The sequence below is a fragment of the Ambystoma mexicanum genome, chromosome 1p (genome assembly GCF_040938575.1).
Source record: "Ambystoma mexicanum isolate Mex_15411 chromosome 1p, UKY_AmexF1_1, whole genome shotgun sequence".
Lineage (NCBI taxonomy): Eukaryota > Metazoa > Chordata > Amphibia > Caudata > Ambystomatidae > Ambystoma > Ambystoma mexicanum.
The window spans coordinates 226,965,126-226,984,652 of record NC_090921.1 but is presented as its reverse complement, the minus strand read 5'-3'; the positions used below and the strand labels follow the sequence as shown (position 1 = coordinate 226,984,652).

General features: G+C 44.9%; 1 protein-coding gene across 1 annotated transcript in view; it reads left to right on the top strand.

Moving 5' to 3' along the window:
• Nucleotides 1–19,527, top strand: part of COPS6 (COP9 signalosome subunit 6) — a 200,887-nt gene that overhangs the window by 44,718 nt on the left and 136,642 nt on the right. The gene's annotated exons all lie outside the window — the stretch shown is intronic.

Genomic DNA, 19,527 nt, shown 5'->3' with positions numbered 1-19,527 from the left:
TTTCCCTCCAAATCTCCTCTTTCCTCCTAATGCCTAGTCCTCTTCACTATCCTCACCTCCACTCCTCCAGTCACGCTCCTTCCTTCTCTCACCGCCCTAAACTTCTTTACCCTCCCCCTACCGCCAGCCACTCTGCCCTCATGAATACTGTTCTCTGGAACGCCAGATCCATCTGTAATAAAACCACAGCTGTTCTTCACTTATTCTTTTGCCTTAACCTTCATTTCCTCTGTCTAACTGAAACCTGGATTCCCCCTCATAAAACCTCTGTCCCCGCCTCCTTAATGACCTCTTCTTCCTCCTTCATCCACACCCTCTGCTCTTCTGGCCGTGGTGGAGGCGTTGACTCCTACCACCCCAAATACATCTCCTCCTCTTCCTCTCCAACTCTCCCTTTTCCTTCCTTTGAATTCCTCTAAGTCTTTTTCCTCTCCCCTCCCTATTTCCTTCCTGATCATCTATCGGCCCCCTGGCCCTCTCTCATCCTTCTATGAAGACCTTGTTCATCTCCACTCTTACCTCTCCCTCCCCCTCTCCTCTTTCAGTACTTGGCGTCTTTAATATTCATCTTCCTTCTCCCCCTCAATCTTCTCCCCGCTTCTCCATCCTTGACTCCTACCTCCTCTCCCCCCCCTTCCTTCATCCCCTATTCACTCCTCTGGCTCCACTCTTGACCTCATCTTCAACTCGTCCTATCCCTCTTCCCCTGTCTCTTCTCTTCCTGTTTATCTCTCTGACCATGCCTTACACTCATTCTCCCTTTCTCCTCTCTCTCAATCCCTCCTCTCCAATCTACTCACGTCATGACTTTCGTGACTTTGACGCTACCCTCTTTTTCGACATCTGCTCTTCGTCTCTTCCATCTCTCCATGACTTTGCTTTATTCTCTGCGGACGATGCTCTATCCTCCCTTTCCTCCTCTATCTCCACTGCCCTTGATCAACTTTACCCCCTTTCTCTCTTCCATCCAACCCGGAAGCCTTCTCAACCCTGGCTTACTTCCCATCTCCTCTCTATGCGGCGCCTTCTCCGACGGCTGGAGAGACTCTGGCTCAAAACTCCCTCGCTTTCTAATCAAGCCTCTTACTTCTCTTGTCTTGCAGCGGCCTAATCCTCCTACAACTCTAACCTTCTCCAGTCTCAAGCCTCCCACCCTCGTCGTTTTTTTCACTCTCTCTCGTCTTCCCTCTCCTCCTGATCCCTCATCCAACTCCACACTTTCTCCCTCTGACTTTGCCAACTTCTTCTCCTCCAAAATCCTCACCCTCCGGCAAAAAATCAACTCCCTCTCTGACTCCCCCTCTCCTCTTCCCCCCCCTCTCCTCCCTCTTCCTTCATGTCCACCTTCTCACCTATTTCCCCTTCCGAAGTCTCCTCCCTTCTAGCCAAAGCCCACCCCACGTCCGCCCCTTCTGACCCTCTTCCCTCTGTTCTTATCCCCAAGATCTACCCTCTTCTTATCCCTTAGCTTACCACTTTCTTCAACACCGGCCTGTCCTCATCAACCTTTCCCTCTGCTTTCAAACATGCAACGATTATTCCTATTCTAAAGAAACCCTCTGCCGATCCACTTATCACTGCTAACTACAGACCGATCTCTCTTCTACCATTCCTTTCTAAGCTTCTTGAGCGCCTTGCCTACTCTCGGCTCTCATCCTTTGTCACTACTTCCTCTCTCCTTCCTCCCTTCCAATCTGGCTTCCGTCCCAAACAATCCACAAACTGATCTCACCTCTATCCTTAACTCCCTCCTCTCTGCTCGACATGTCAAGCAATCCTCTATCCTTATTCTCCTTGATCTTTCTGCAGCTTTTGACACTGTCTATCATCCACTCTTGCTCCACACTCTTTCCTCCTTCAGGTTTAAAGGCCTTGTTCTAAAATGGCTATCCTCTTACCTCTCCTCCCCTCCTTCGCTGTATCATGGGGTGGCCAGATCTCTCCTTCCTTCCCTCTGATTTACGGTGTTCCTCAAGGTTCTGTACTTGGTCCTTTCCTCTTCTTTGTTTACACCTCCCTCATTGCCCCTGTTATCTCCTCGTTTGGCATCTCCCACCATTTCTATGCTGACGATACTCGACTTTCTCTTTCTCCTCCTCAACTGACCTTCACCTTAAACTCTCCTCCTGCCTCACTGCTATCAAGAACTGGATGTCCTCCTGCTTTCTTTCTTAACACCGATAAAACCGAAGTCCTTTTCTTCCCCTCTAACTCTATTCCTCCTCCCTCTCCACCCCCTTTCATTCACTTTCCTCCCACCAATCTCCCTATCTCTCCCCAAGCTCGTAATTTAGGCGTTCTCTTTGACTCCTCTCTCACCTTCTCCCAACACATTTCACTCACCTCTCGCACCTGCCGATACCACCTCTACAATATTCCGTCCCTCCCTCACATTCCACGCTACCAAACTCCTAATTTCCTCTCATCTTTTCCCTCCTCTTCTACTGCTCTTTACTACTCTTTGGACTCCCCGCATCTCATCTTGCCCCTCTTAAATCCATCTACCACTCTGCTGTTCGTACCCTTTGTCTCCTTACCTCCCACGACTCCATCTGTTCCTCTCTCTCTCTTACCTTGGCTGGCTACCATTTCACTTACAGCTAAAATTTTACTTTCTCTGCCTTGTCTTCAAATCCCTCCATGGTCTTGCTGCTCCTTATCTCTCCTCCTACTCCCCCCTCCCGTTCCCTTCGTTCCGCTGCTCATTACCTTCTCACTGTACCTCCTTCCCCCTGCACTTCCTCCCGTTTCCGCTACTTCCGACTCCTCTGCACTGGAACTCACTCCCTCTCACAATCCGCTCTACCACAAACTTCACCTCATTTCGCACTTCCCTTACATCCCTCATCCTCCACTCTCCTCCTCCACTCTCCTCCTTGAAAACTCCCCCTCTGTCCTCGTTACTTCCCCTCCCCCCTCTGATTTTCTCTCTCCCCTCCTCCTCTCTCTCCCTTCCATTACCCTTGTCCAACTCATCTCCACCCCCCCACACCTAATCCCACTCCCCTTTCCACCCCACCTTCAGTTAATTGCTCTTTGCACCGTTTTGTCGAATGATTCATTATGTAAATTTGCTCCCACTGTTATTTTGTTATCTTGTATGTTGTTCCACTGTACAGTGCCTTTCTGTAAGGCGCTCTATAAATAAATAGATCAATCAATATCAAGAAAAGGAGGGGGGGTGTGTTCGTTCACCCCCCTCCCCCCCCCCCTTCAGTTCCCAACATACAGAAGTGCTGTTAGTAGAGTTGTACTATGAACCCTCCTCTACCAATATGGTCCACAACAGCACACCCTCTGTCATGAAAGGAATTTTGGGTCCTCGTCTCTGAATTTTTTTAAATTATCTGACCTGGCATTTCCTGTCTCAAGAATTTTCACCTTTGGGGCTCTATTCCTGTTTCAAAGGAGTTGTTCCCTGGGGCCAATATGGTAACTCAGGGAATCCAACCGCCTTTCTTCTTTAAACTGTATATAGGGTTGACAGGGTTTGAAATTAAGATCCGATGAGCAAGAACTACAACCAGCTCCTGGTTGTCTGGTATCCTCCAGTAGGAACCAGTGCACCGCAAATTTTACTTTCGCATGAGATGCACACTTGCTTGTTCCACCATTATGTTCACTATGTTTAAATGTGTACTACATGTGTCCTAGGTCTGTCTTAGCTTTTTTAAATGCTCAGTTAATGTCGCATATGCATGTTTGTAAGGCACCATTTGCCTGGAGAAAGTAGCTCCAGGTAGCTGTTGCTTTAAAGCTAACCCAGGCCAGGAGCAAAATGGCTCCCACCTCCCATCAATTTAGAACCCTGGGTAATGCTCAGCTATTGATTGGATAACTGGTTCCTACGGATAGACGGGACATAACTTAAGTCATCGTCTTGATACATTGATGGAGGGGTTCTTTGCAACATCCCCCTTTTACACAACCTGCAGGAAATTCAAAAATGTCTCCCTCGTCGGCATACTACAATGAACGGGATAGTCTGGCTTCTTCACAATATTTATTTTGTAAGGCGCTAACTGTGAATGATGTTGCCTAGTGTCATAAAGGAGCTGAATTTCATGTCTTGGCAGCGTTTCACGCACCTTTGTTTTAAAGTCAGTGAGTTTTCCCACATCTCTAAAGGGACACATTTTATACGAAGCTGCATTCAACTTCCATCTCTTTGCATTCTTCAGTAAGGCTCAGCTGCTAGCGTCTTGGGGGGGGGGGGTGTGTGTTTGTGTGTGTGTGTGTCCCATAGTGATCAATTGAGAGATAAGTAAAATTACTGTTAAACCGTTCTGCTTAAGTCACTCTTCAATGATTAGTGGAATACCTTTTATTACAGGGATGGCTCTCTTGTGTGTGTGTGTGTGTGTGTGTGTGTGTAGTATAAATATTCTTGAAACCTCAAATGCTGAAAGCCATCACTGCTTTAAATGTAGTGGTACAATGTCCTTAGGAAGACACCAATCGCCATATGTTTATTGCAGAGAGTGCCTTGTCACACAAATTGCTATAGTTTATCACCTAGAAATGCCAACGCATGGCTCGTGTTTCGCGCAATTGCACTTTAAGTCTTTGTAACCATTTGAGTCCAAATGATTTTGAAAATCGCTCCATTATGAACCCTAAAATTATTTTGTATAGTTGCATGGTTACATTTCATGTTAAAATACCTTAAAGTAATGGATACTAATGAATTACAACACTATATTTATAATCTGATAGTTTGCATCAAATATGAAATTAGGTTTAATTCTAAATTTCAAAATGACAGTATAGATAATGCAAATATACAAATTTAGAAATCAGATTTTATTTAAGTAATTGGTGTCCAAATGTCATCTGTTTTATGTTTTCAATTATTATTTGACACCTTAGCTTACAACTTCTTGACAAAGCCCCTTTGCATGAAACACAGGCCACTTTTATTTTACCAAAAGTATCAATATTTGTGTAGATTTGTTGACCCAGAGCTAAATGCAACTCTTTAATGAACATTTGAAAAGTAGTGGTACAATGTACTTGGGAACACATAACGTAAAGCAAAGTTGTCTTTGCACTTATATTTGAAATGGTTCAAGCATCCTTGTAATAAACGCACATTAATGCTATATATTTCTAGGTAAAATAATCAAGACTCATTTTTTTTTATGAAGGTTCTCCTAAATATTTCAAAAGTATGTGGCACAGACAAAATTAGTTATTTTGTGTCTTGGGACATTTAATGGGATTCTTGGGATTTGTTCTTTTAGTTAAGCTTGACTTGCAGTGTATACCTGATCAACTGAACTGTTATGATCTTATTTGGTTAACATAGGTCTGGCACAGCGCAGATAGCTAGACATATGAACTTGCAAGTATATGCGATTGAATTTAATTTTCTTTCAAGTTGAAGCTTGAATATTGAAAATTGGCTGAGATACAACAATTTGCCTATATGTAGTTTTAATGATGGTAAGGAGGAAGATGTGGCAACATTCCTACTAAAGCTACTCCCACGATTACTGGAACTCTCTGGTTGTTGCCATTGGTCTTATGCTGGAACTCTAAATGTCTAGTTGGAAGTTAAATAAACTAAAAGGATCATCCTCCATCTCGTGCAATTATTTATTTGTTTTGCATATCGGGAGATATTTTGGACCGCCAAATCAGTAGGGCCGCTTACATGGTAAATCATTAGATTTATACAGGGATTGAAATGCAGATTTGTTGAGCGTGAGCTAAATGCAACATCTGGGTATCCTGCATCAACCAATGGGTAGGAGTGATCTCTGTCCAGCAAGGAACCTTATAGTAACATGTTTGTTACGTAGATATGTTTCTGTGGCACCATTTGGCTATTGGAGCAATGGTTGCACTTGGTATTGGTTGGGTGTCAAGCTAATCAAGGTCTTCTACACTTCAGGCAGGAGATAAATATCTCCTAAACATTTTGAACCCTGTTTATCTCAACCATGACTTAGCCATGGAGGAGTTAGAAAAATGCAACCTAATCTGCCTTCCCTAGATGTAAAGAATGGATTACTGAGCCCAGCAGGCATGATGATCGCGTGCAAAAACTGAGTGAAGGCCTTTAAGGAACTGGGCGACCAACACACATTTTTTTACAAGTTGACCACACATTCAATGGATGCAACATCTGCCCTGGATGCAAGCATGGCTTCTTTGGGAACCATAGTAAGAGAGGATACTGCAAACTGCTTGCGCAAGTCAAATAACCATGTACAATTGCCAATGCTTCTATAATGCACGGTTTGAAGTTGCATATGGGTGATAGTAGAACCTGTTTTCAAAAGAAGAGATACTTGCTGCTACACAAGTATGGTTAACACGGATTTGCTGATGGTGGTCCTGGACTTCATTAGCCGCGAGCTCTATGCCTATATTATGCCTTCAAGCAAGCGCCAGGTATAGTTAAACTATTCTACAGTAATGTCAAGGCAGCCACCTGTGCAAATCAAATTTCAGAATTGTACATTAATGGTTTAATAGTTTTAAAATGTTTTACTTTGATCGTGTTATGAACATCTTTAATGTGGGGTTTTCCTATAGGAAGGTTTATTTTCCAGCATAAATATCTAAAAATTGCCGCTTTGATATTCACAACATTTTTGCATGCGCCTAGATTTCATCTGGGTTTGGTAGACTGAAAAACAAATTTAAAAATCTGTTTGCCCAATTTTCAGAAATTAAAGATATGCCTCATGCGCAGAATGGATACACAACTTTCTTAACTGTATGCCGAGCAAATGGGTTTTATTCTTCATACATTACTACATCCCCTAAAGATTTGCATCGAAAGCAAGTCGCAGCTGGCTTTGATATCCGTTTTATGGTGATGGCATAAACACACACTTTTCACACCAACTGTACGTAGAGAATGAGATGCACAGTTTGTACGTTTGCAGTTTACATCTAAAAACACATATCCAAGTCGAGGCTCATTTTAATGTTTTCAGAGGATGTAATCTTTCATACGAACTGTAGCAAGCGGTGTAGGAGTTACAGTTCGTAGATTGATGTCAGTTTTCAAATTATGTAAATTTTCATTAATTCAGGGTTTTTATTACCTGCAAGTATGAATTGGAGAGGTCATACACGCTTGTGCAAGGCGTGCACCTATGACACATGCACATACAACATGGACATGTGCTTTTATGGCACATGCCTCGATATCACACACTTGAGATGCCCAAAAGGTCCTACGACATGCACTCTACCACACATGCAGAACTAACTCTTGGAAAGGAAGAAGTTTAGGCATTCTTTTAAATTCCTTCTAATCTCTTGCTGCTTCTCATTTACATTGTAGTTCTTTTTTCATTTAATAGCTTTCTTTGCTAGGTCATATATTTTACTTTTATTTTTGTTTCTTGTTCTCTACAACCTACCAAGTACTTTTATTTTCTTCCATCAGTCCTTCCTGGGGACTTCAATCTTCATCTTGCTATATTTTGTGCTTCTCGTTATTTTTGTATACATCATAGACCCAATTACTGCTACTCCTGCTCATACTGTGTTATTTTCTTGACCTTATGTTTTCAACGCTCCCCTCCAATTCGTTATCTGTAACAATCCTATCTTTTCTACTGATGGCTTTCTACTGTCCTTTTCCTTTTTACCAACATGAAAGAACAATGTTCTTTTGATTACAAACTATCACAAAGGAATGTATAGATATCGGATTTGACGGCAATCAGTCAGCATCTTAAAATGGGGTGAGTTTGGGTGAAATTCTGACCAGGCTGTAGTGGGGATTAAATGGAACAGTAACTGTGGACTTGCATAGCTTAACGTCAATCAACATTAGAAGGTTTTCAGTGCAGGTAGGCGTTACAGCCAGCTATGTTAGTAATCGGGCCATGCTGGATGAAGTGTTTAGAGTGGAGGTAGCGCAAGTGAGGGAAAAATGTTGGCACAAAGGCAGATGAGGTAGGTTAAGAGGATAACTCGTAGGCAAGGAGGTAGACTTTCAATCTGGCTTTGAACAGATCGGTGTGGACAGTTTCTCAGATGTCTGGGGGAAGAGAATTCCATACAAGTGGAGCAAGAAATGAGTGAAAGCGAGTGGAAGCAGCATGCGAGTGAGGTGCCACAAAGTTAGTTACGGCGCAGTTTACGAGAAGGCTTGTAGAGTTGGATTGAGGATAGAGTGGCGCCTTTGCCATGGATAGATTTGTGAAACAGGAGAAGCAATGTATATCTGGCCCTGTTCTGCATCATCAGACTGGTGACGGTAAGAGGAAGTAGTGTGAAGTGAGTGAGTTCAAAGGGAGTGCTAGTAGCAAAGTTAAGGATCTTGTCGAGAGGCCAGAAAGCATAGTTGGGTGGACCAAAGAGGATGCTGGCTCAGTTTAGAGAAGACCCGAGTGGTTTAGAAATGCTTGGCGGTGTTCGAAGGAATGAGGTGTCTGATTTTCCTAAAATTTAGGAGATTGAGGCGCGCCACTGTTGCAGTTTTAGAGATGAGTGGAGAATGGGTGAGAGGAGTCATAGATGATGCAGATGTTTGTAGCTGAAAAGGTGTAGGGAAGTCTTGGGTAGTAACTGCCTAGACGGGGGCAGAGTATTCAGCAGAGACGAACGCCTCTGTTTTGTTCAGAGGATGTCTGAGGATGCTTGTGATCTCGTCCAGAAGGATGTGACCTAGCGGTTCGGGCTGGACTGCCCCTTTTGTGATCTGGCTAAGCCGGATTTGTGTAGTCTTTCCCCTTCTGTAATGGCTTAGCAGGCTGAAGAACGATGGTCTGGAGGGTTTCCCAGAGCAATGCCAGAGGCTAGGATTAATTCCGACCTTTCAGCCATCACCTTTTTTTTTAAAATTTATTTTTTGCCTGTCACCCCGAATATACCCAGCTGTGGGTCCCGAGCCTGCTGGGCCTAGAGAACCAAGCTACTCCTCATTGATGACACATGTCTGGGGATGCTTGTGGTCTTCCCCTTCTGAAATGGCTTGGCAGGCTGAAGAATGATGGTCTGTAGGGTTGCCCAGAGCAATGCCAGAGGTTAGGATCAATTCCAAACCTACCAGCGATCCCCTTTTGTTTTGCATATCATCAGATAGCACAGCCATCCAATAGTTGGAAATCTTGATGGAGAGATCAGAGGAGAGTTCAGGCAAAGAGAAGATGATTTTAGATGTTGTCCGTGAAGAGTTGCTACGAAAACCCAAAGGAGGTTAGTGCCCCAAGAGCAGAGGTGTACACGAACAAGCAATCTCTTAACACGTCTCTTGTTTTTCCCTTCTTACTGCTCTCGCTCCACGCTGACCTTTCCTGTTATCTGCTGATTTTGCAGCTGCAACACTTGCTTCTACCCTTATTTTTACTATTAATGATCCGTACCCTTCTAAATTGTTCTTTTCATGTAAACCTCCCATACCTTGTGCTTCTGAGATTTGTGCGTCCACTTATTTCTCTTTTGCTGCTGCTTATTTGTCGTTAATATAGGCCTGTAGTACACATTTCAATAGAGTGGCTGAGCAGCCAGGCTCATTTTACATGGGATTAATGTGAGCTATAGCGCAGTACAAAGAAATCAGTAAATACAGAGATCCCTCGCAGGACATGGCTACGGTAAAGCAATGCAGGTACGCAGGATACGCTGCCCGATGACACGTAACACATTTGTTGCGTACACGCTACCAAGCCTCAGAAATCAGAGGTTCTGACCCTCTGCGGCAAAGCCCTCGCAGGACAAGGCACCGGTGTTAAGCAACGCAGGTGTTTGGCGACTAAGGTCTGCGGCGCAGACAGTGAGGGTGGACGATTCACTTTTCTATCTGCGGTTGCTAAGTAAGGAGCTGGGGAGTTAGCTTGCATTGCGCTTCTCTTCTCCTGAGCCTTTCCCGTATTGTGACCCTTGCATCCTTCCACTCTGCCCCGGCCCTTGCTTTGTGCACCCCTTCCCTGTCGCTCCCTACCTGCGCTGTCCCCTCTCACCCCTCCTTGAGCTCCCCCCTTGCACCTTCCATCCTCCCCCCCCACCCCTCCTTTTCCATGTCCTATCCCTACATGGCCCCTCGCATTCCTGTTACGCGTGCCTGCCCACGGCACTTCCATCCTTAGCTTCTCACGTGCTGCGTGTTCCTGTCGTGCTTGGCCCCTCGCATTATTCTTGATCATGTGTGTCTCCGTGCCCATTCTTTCCCTGTCTGTTTGCTCTGCGCGCCCTCTCCCTGTGTGGCCCCTCGCTTTTTTCTTAACATGCAAGTCTGCGCCACTTCCGTCCTTGGCTTCGTACGCGCTGTGTATAACTGAGGTGCGCGGCCCATCACATTCTTCAGTTGCGTGTGCCTCCGCGTCCATTCCTTTCCCTGCCTGCCCGTGCTATGCATTCTCTGCCTGCGTTTCCCTCTCATTCCAGTGATCGCGTGTGCTCCAGAACCTCCTCCATCCTTGCCCACGTGCGTTTTAGCCCGAGTGGTCCCTCTCAACCCTAGATTGCGTTGGTTCCTCGAACCCGCCATCCTTGGTTGCTGGTGCCTGCGCTTCCTAGCCCGCGTGGTCCCTCGCGATCCTCAATTGCATTGGTTCCTCGCAACTACCATCCTTGGTTGGTCGCACTGCATGTCCACTCGCTGTCCCTTGATCACGTTGCCTCGCACCCTTCCCTCTCCAGCTCACCAATACCCAAGCGCCAACCCCCCCCCGCTTCCACCGAGCGTCTTGCTCTCCTGCAGGCCCTTTCCTTCACCCTACCCCAGCCACTTCTTTCCCTGTTTTCGCTGTCTGCTGTGCTCTTCCCCCCTCTATGGTTTCTTCATCGCTCTGTTTTGCTCCTATTGCTCTGTTTCTGCTGCTCTCTTCTGTCTTCTAGTTCCTTCGTCTTTTTATTTGTATTCTGCTTTTTTTTTCCCTCTTCTAGGTTGTCTTCCGCCATCTGTTCTGTTTTTTTTTTTGCTGTGCATTGTCTTTTGTACTGCTGTGCTCTTCGTTCCTCCAGGTTCTTTAATTGACTGCTCTGGTTCTTGTTGCCCTGCTAACCTGGTCGTTGTTCATCATACTACCCTGTTCTTTTGTGCTGTCTCCCTAGCTCTCCATCTAGTTCAGTTTAGTTATCTGTTTACCACTTGCTCTTGTCTTGTTCCGTCTCTTCTGCTTGCTCCCCCTTGTTCTCACCCAGTGTCTCCCCCCTCTTCCCCCCCACACCTTCTGTTCTCACTCCCCACTCACCCCTTTCATCTCTCCTCTTCCTCCTCCATTTGTGGTGCTCTGTTTCTCCCATCTTCTCCAACTATCCTACCCTTCTCACTAAGTCTGGTAGGAAGAAGCTCAAAAAGGATGTCCTGGTCTGGTCTCCAACAGACCCTCACTGACATCCTCTTTGTCGTTCCTTCGCCAGACCTATGGACTCTTCATATGGTCTGTGCTCTCTGCCTTCTCTTCCTCTCCCATTAATGGTGGCTCCCAGTAGGAGGTCCTCCTGGCTTCCTACCACTCCATGAAGGTCGCCATTAATGTTTACCTGAATGGCACCGTCGTGGTCCAAGGCACTCGGGCCAACCTCCTCCACTTTGAAGACGCTTCCAGCGCCTTATCAATTTCCTTTCCTCACCCGCTGTCCCTTCTCTCCCTTCTTTGTCTTCCTTGCCTCCCCCCCCTCTGCCACTTCTCTGGCTCCCTCTTCCTCCTCCTTGGCTACCTTGCCCTCTCCTCCTACCACCTCTGCCCACCCTTGGTCTCCTACTACACTTCTGCAGGGAGTACCTCTGATTTGTACACCTCCCCGTAAGTCTTTCAAGGATGGCAACCTTCTCCACTTCACCACTCTTAACTCTAACATAGCTCTAAAACACTCCTCTGACATCTGCTGTCTCCTGGAAGAACGTGACCTTGATGTCCCTGGTCTCACAGAGACATGGTTCACGTCCAGCTCGTGTCACAAGCTTTGACTCTCTCCTCCCTGATGGCTACAAGTTCCTCTCTGTGCCCAGAACCAACCGTTCCAGTGGTGGTGTAGCCTTGATCTTCCCGGAGTGCATTCCTGTGCAGGCCTACTCCACCTTCGAATGCTTGGTCTGTAGGCTTTCTCTCTCTGCTAGCCACTCTCTCACAGTGGCTACTATCTACCGGCCACCTGGTCAGATCGCCCGCCTCATTCCTCTGAGTGGGCGGACCGCTCTTCCTCCCTGCTGGCCTCGACCACTCAACTCCTCCTTGGAGATTTCAACATCCACCTGGATGCTTCCTATCCCGCGGTGTCCAGTCAACTGGTCGACAACAAACTGGTCGACTGCAATTTGGTCGACACCATTTGGTCGAATGCCAAATGGTCGAATTTTTTTTTTTTTATATATGTTTTTTGTGGGTTTTCGTGTGGGGAAAAAAAAAAGAAAAAAAAGGGGGTTGGGGGGGGACCCCCCCAAAAAAAACCAAAAAATGGGTAAAAAAAAAAAAAAATTCGACCATTTGGCATTCGACCAAATGGTGTCGACCAATTGTCCTGTCGACCAAATGTTTTCGACCATTTGACTGGTAACCCTATCCCGCCACATGACTCTTTGCCTCTCTCTCTCTCTCTCTCTCTCTCTCTCTCTCTCTCTCTCTCTCTCTTTCTCTCTCTTTCTCTCTCTTTCTCTCTCTTTCTCTCTCTTTCTTTCTCTTTCTTTCTCTTTCTTTCTCTCTCTTTCTCTCTCTTTTTCTCTCTCTTTCTCTCTCTCTTTCTCTCTCTCTCTCTCTCTCTCTCTCTTTCTCTCTCTCTCTCTCTTTCTCTCTTTCTCTTTCTCTCTTGCTCTTTCTTTCTCGCTCTTTCTTTCTCGCTCTTTCTTTCTCGCTCTTTCTTTCTCTCTCTCTCTTTCTTTCTCCCTCCAAGCAACAAGTTGGGGGTGGAGGGGATTCCCAAATTGAAGTTTTTTAGGCTAGTTGGTCCCACCAGCCCAATGGAGGAAGTCCTTGCTGGAGCTTCCCTGATGATATGCAGTGTTTATAACAGGAAGAAAAAGAACACACTTCTTAAACGACACCTAAATAACAAGTCGATTTCTTTTTAGTTAAAGTATATATGGAGGGGTGGGGCAAGGGATTCAAAGGGATGGGGGTAGTGGGGAGGGTAAAAAGGCAGTAGCAACGGGGGTCTTGGGTACACCCCCAAATGTTTTTTTTTTTAAAAACTCTTCGTTATTCATGTGTCGTATTTAGGGTGTCGTTGTAAAGACGTGAAGCCCCACTACGTGATGAAAACGGGGTCAGCATAGCTGCTGGGCTTCACTGGTACTTTGCAATTGTTGAAAGTGCTGCTGGTGTCTTTGCTAGTCTTCAGCTTTGGTTTCCTTGTTCCAGTGGTCGACTCTGCCTGTAGTCCAAAAATCCTCCCCTTACATGCTGGAACCCATTCATTCACTCCCATGGAGCTGTCGAGCACCTGGGCGTTGGCTGTCCTGCAGTACAGCCAGCCGCTCATTTAAAACTGGTAACAGACATGCACACCTACAAACCAAGGACAGTGAAGTTTCCTGATCCTCCTTGCCTTGCCAGACACACTGCAGCCTGGACAGGGTTCAGGGGGTGAAGCCCGCCAAAGGCAAAACCCATAAAGGACCCAATCCTACATGAAATTATAGGAGAGCTCATAAGGAACTAACAAATTAAAAATGATGAAAAAAAGGAGACTGGGGCCATTTTGAGAAAATGCTCATCCATGTGTGCTATACTACCGCTGAGAAATCCGCCTGCTAGTAATCTGCACAAAAGGTAGACATTCAAAAAGTCACATGAGCAGTGAGAACGAGTTACAATGTAAGGTAGTGTGTGTGTGTGTGTGTGTGTGTTGGACCCACAAAGGTAAGTAGGATAACTTATTACTCTTGGGAACTGAAGTTCACGCAAGAGAATGTGCTAAAACATAAAGAGAAGTCCAAGGGACTCCTCAGTGACACAGGACTCCACAAAAGCAGCAAAAATAAAAACTCAGTCGGAGCAAATGAGTGGTAATAAGTTCCACTCACTCAGGAGATTAATACTAAAGTGCAGCGTTCAGCAAAATTGCTGGGGGTCTCTTGTTAAAGGGAATTGGCACAGAAACTAAAAGAATTCCCTAACACTATCTGATGGCGACTCAGCCAGTGCCGATCATTCTGCTTCTCCCTCGGATTGTAAGCCTTAGTCTCTTCCAAAGGTCTGTCATTCACTTCTTTCTTATCTGGCTCTCCTTCGTAACATTTCTTTATCTAAGGCAACCTTTCCCTCTGATTTTAAGTGTGCGATCATTCCTGATCTTAAACCCTCTTGATCCTGCTCCTATTTCTCTTCTATGCTTTCTTTAAAAAATTCTCAAATCTAAGTTTGTTCTGCTTCCAACCTTTCTTGATCATCATTACCACTACACCAAGCCTGTTTTTGTTGTTGGTTGATTTGTAGGCGCAATACTACATGGTTCTGCTCATATCTTTCAGACTGGAGCTATTCTGTATTTTCTACTGATAAGGCTCCATCCTTGGTCCCCTTCTTTGTCATCATACTATTGCTCTTTCTGCCTTTTTCTATCAGATCCTGTTCTATGTTGATGATGCTAAAATGTATCTTTTTGCTGTTTTTCGGACTGTCTCCTTCCTCGCTATCTGTCATGGTCGATTGCTCACTCAGTATTTTTAATTCTTCTAAAACTTGGTTTTATTTTTTTTCTGCTGCATCTACGACCTCTTGAATCTCCTATTTCACTTACTCAAACTTAAATTTCTATATCTACACACTCGTAACCTTGGTGGTGTTTTTGTTCCTCTTTTCTTTTGCCTCGTATTCTCAATTTTGTTTGATCCGGTCGTGTTCTTTTATATAATCTGTGTTAAGCCAGCCCTTTTTGGTTTTTCATGCTAGGCTTCCTTTATCCTCTCTTTTCGCATCTTCATTACTGTTGTGCCCTCTTAATCAGTCTCCCAGTTCACACCGCCCCTCTGTATCACTGGCTATTCCAGAAGGCTTTGTTCTATTCTAAATAGATAGTCTTACTGGGAAGGGAGGGGAGTTTCCTTCATTTGCAATTCCGACCTCCACATCTGGGAAGTACATATTCAAGGTCTGGATGGTTTAGATCATTCATATTGAGGTTAGAACGGATCCCAACACTGCTTTAAATCTAGTGCTATTATACAGGCCACTAATTCCCATGAGTGAATTGCCCAATAAGTTGTATCATGTACTCCCTTTATTAAAAACCTACATATTGGACTAGGTGGGAAAGATAAATAGCATTAGTGATTTGACAGTGTCCCGATGCCCTTGGTCTGACCACAATTATATTTTCTTTGACTTAGAATTACATGGCCACGGGCATAGAACCAAACCTATTACTACTAGGATTACCTAAAGAAATGTGCAAAAATTGTCCGCAGACGCATTGGACCCTCTAGTGGCAACATTAACTTCAACTACTGGTACTGCCGAAACTGCAGAGGATGTGGCACTTAAATATCATGATACTCTTTTGCAAGCAGTTAATATGGTTGCCCCACCTAAAACTAGAGTAGTGGCACTAAAGAAATCAAATTGGTGGAATTCCTCATAACTGCACAATATGGAAGTATTTAAAAGGAAATGGTGGTGTCGACTCATTGGTGGCGACAAAACCAGCTGGCAAATAACAGCCAAAATGCTTGAATACATCGTGACTATTCTATTACAAGACAAGGAAGCCTCCACAGAGTCTGAGCCCAACACAGTCAACAAACCACAGTTGACTTGAACTGATGTCCGAGAGACAATTAAGAGACATAACGAAACAGGAAAATATTGTAAAAATCTAAGTTTGATTAAAACAATTAAAAAAAAAGGAAATGCTTTCATGCATGGGTTAAATCTCGAACACCCATAGACAAAGATCTCTATACTAAAGCTACCAAGGACTATACATTGGTTATTGTTGAGGCCAAAAGGATAGCCTATGATGAATGGTCTTGGAATGCAAAGTCAGACTTCCAGTAGTTCTTGAAGATCCTTGCCCTAAACAAGTAGTAGCTGTCAGGAAGGGTAATGCTTGGTGTGCTCTGGTACAAGAGGCCATGTTTTTAATAAGTTGAGGACAATTAAAGAGAAGATCAAAGTTAAAAGCAGCATGATGGCTCTTTTTTAAAGAGAGGGCATCTTACAAGTCAGCAGCAGTATTTCAAGAGGAGGGAGAGGTTGTTTTTAATTTTAAAGTAATCACGCAGTCTCAATTAACGATCTCATCATGAAGCTTAAACCTACTAATTGTCGGCGTGAGGCCTGTCCGGGAGTCACAATTAAAGCCTGGCTACCTGCTTTGACAGCATCTGTTACCAGATTTGTCAGCTTATTGTTTAAGGAGGGTCATGTCCCGGAGAGTAAGAATGCCTGGATTACTAATTTATTAATAAAACTAGGCATTGATCTTCGGAATCCATTGAACTATCGGGCAATCACGGACGTGCCGTTCTTGCTAATAATTCCCGATAGCCTATATTCAAGTTTTAGAACATCTTTCGTGCCTTGAAACACTTGTGTATAGGCGCGTTACAAATGCCATATCATATATCTTTCAAATAACATAAGGAATAAATGGCAGTCTGGTTTCAGACCGGCACATGGGGCACTCTCAGCCCTGCTGGACATGTAATAAAGAATACTCCAGTTCATATGGGTAGTGTGTCCTTTTAATGCTGCTTGACTTGTCCGCAGCTGTCGACCTGGTGGACCATGCTGGTTGAGAAACTTCAACAAGTCGCAGCGTTCTGTCTTGGCGGCGGCCTTGGTTAAGTCCTTTCTGGAAAACCGCAATGCAACACTCTGCTGTGGTAGTGCAGCGGCAGTTCCTATAGAGATCCAGTATGGTGTCATGCCATACTAATGACTGTCTCCATCCTTGTACAACCCATTTACCCTCCCATTATTCCAACTGCTAGAAGACCAGGGAGTGGTGGTCACAAATTACGCAGATGACACCCAGTGCCTTATTACTCTGACTGGGTGTATGAAGTATATTCGGTAACCATAAATAGTGTGCTCTTTAATTCAATCATCGATGGTGAATTGTCTTGCCCTCAATGTTAAGACCGAGGTGATGATCATTGGCACAGCAGGAAGGCTACGTATGTGTCCGGAATATTAATGGTTTTTGATAGCTGACTGTAAAATTAGCATGTACACTAAGATCAGAATGCTAGGTGTCCTCTGTGATCAAACTGTGTATGCATGCTCAGGTAAATAGCCTATGTCCAGATCAGCATATTTTGTTAAATTTCTGTTGCAGTTTTAACCATTTTTGTCAAAACAGAACTGTACTACTGTGGCCAGGGCCATCATAAGCTCAAAAATAGATTACTGTAATAGTCTGCTTGTGGGTATCAGCAAAGGATATTACAATAAGCTGCAGGTTCATAATAGTGCAGTGAAGGGAGGTGGAGGGTCTGAAGAGAAATTAACATCTGTCCCTGGCTAGAAAAAATCTGCAGGTTACCTATTGAGGCAAAGATTTCTTTTCAGATATTCATTACCTATAATTGTCTTAGCGGAAAGAATCCTGCCTACTTAGCGGAAAGGTTGCTGAAGAGATCCAAAGAGAACAGTGAGATCAAATTACCTGAATCTGTAAACTAAATTTGAGTGTCAGTAGAGGAGCGTTTTTCGCAAATGCACCTGCTGTCTGGAACGTGTTGCCGCACAATTTACAAGGCACCATCACAGAAAGAGTTTCAATGGAAACTGAAAACACACATCTTTGCATGACAATGTTGTGTCGCATGATGGTGTGTGTGCTTGTTCCCTTTCTGGCTTCTGGATCTAACTAATTTGTAGTTGCTTTGCTATAGCGCCCTTAAGCCTTTGGCCCAGTATGATGTGCTCTATAAATACATCAATAACAAATACATTTGCAAACCTGCAAATAGCACCTTGCAAGCTTTTGTGTATTTCTTTTAAAAGTAGTTAGTAATGTAGGGTCCAACTATTTACTGGATTGATGCCTATACATGTAGCAGTAATAAACTTTTTCAGCGCATGACCATAAAAGTAGAAAAAATTAAAAACTATGTAGACAAATTACAGAGTTAAAGTACAAATTACTCGCACAATGTATCCTTCTGAAATTGGCAGAAAGGCAACCTGAAAATCTCAGTAAATTCTAAAAGTCTATCTCGACTAACAGACCTGTGTCAGATTCATTACAAAATCTTAGATATATAAATTTGGTTAAGTCATAACTTAATTAAGCAATATATTTCCTTCTTAGGCAGCAGGCTCTTTTAAAGAAATGATGATCCTGGAGCTCTGCTTTCTTTTGGTTGCATAGGAAAAGCTTCAGTGCCACTGCAATACTCGTATACCTTTTATAGATTAGGGTATGCCACTTATGCCGTAGACTCCTATACAGGGGGGTAGAGAAACAAGAAATGTTTTAAATCTTCATCCCCTTTCACAAATTTTGCACACTGGTGTGTCTCCTTTGCCCCAAGAGCTTGTGACCACTGCGAGTGGGAGTATCCATAGTCTCAAAAGCAGGCTTCGTGCCTACTTGTCTTAAATAAGCGTCCCACTCCCTTGAACCCCTCCCTGCTGGAAGTAGCTTGTACTGCTGAGTGTACCGTCTGCCCCTCTGTCTCCCCGGCTGTTTTACCCCTCACCCTTCATAGCGCCCTCTTGAGCGATGCAGTGCAGGCCTGCTTGTCCCTCCTCTCTGGTTCGCCCCCTTCCCTTGCACCCCTTGTGGTACTTTGTCTCCCTCCCATCTTCTCTGTTTTTCTATCTCCTATAGTTCTCCTCGCACTAAAACTGGTAAGAAGCAGCTTAAGGACACACTGGTCTCCAACCCAGACCTTCCAATAGTTAACTCCTATGTCAGCCCTTCCTCCAGAGAGACTCACCGACATCCTCTGTTCCTTCACTCAACCGATGGACACTTCAGATGGTCGCTCTTCTCTCCCCTTACTACTCCTCTCACATTAATGGTGGCACACGATGGGGGGTCCTCTTAGCCTCTTTCCATTCCTCCAGAGTCGTCATTGTCTATCTTAATTGTACCATCCTGGTAAAGGGGCCTCAGCCCAACCTCCTACATAGGCGCCTCCCTCGCCTCAACAACTTTCTTACTTTTGCCACTACGGTGAACTCTTCTATGGCTCCTCTTCCACCTTCTTCCACCACCCTGGCTCCTTTGCCATCTACCTCATTGTCGCCCTTGCCAACTGCCTCTCTCCTGGCTCCCTTTCCTCCCCTGGCCTTCACCTCTCTGCTAGCTACACTGCCACCCTTGGCCGTTCCCTCCCTGGCTCCTTGGCCTCCTCCTCCTCTCTCTACCTCTCGGGCTCCTCTGCCAGCTGCTGGAGACCCCTGCTCCCTCCTCTGTAAAGTGGCGACCTGCTCCACATTGACAGCAGAGCGAGAGTTGAGAGTAGGAAACACTCCTCTGACATCTGCTACCTCCTTGAACTTCTGGATCTAGATGTTCTTGCTCTTAACGAGACATGGTTTAAGGCAAGCTCTGTCACGAGTTTTGACGCACTCCTCCCTGTGGGCTACAAGATCCTCTCTGAGCCCAGGCCCAATAGACCAGGTGGCGGAGTGGCCGTGATCTTTCATGAGTGGATTC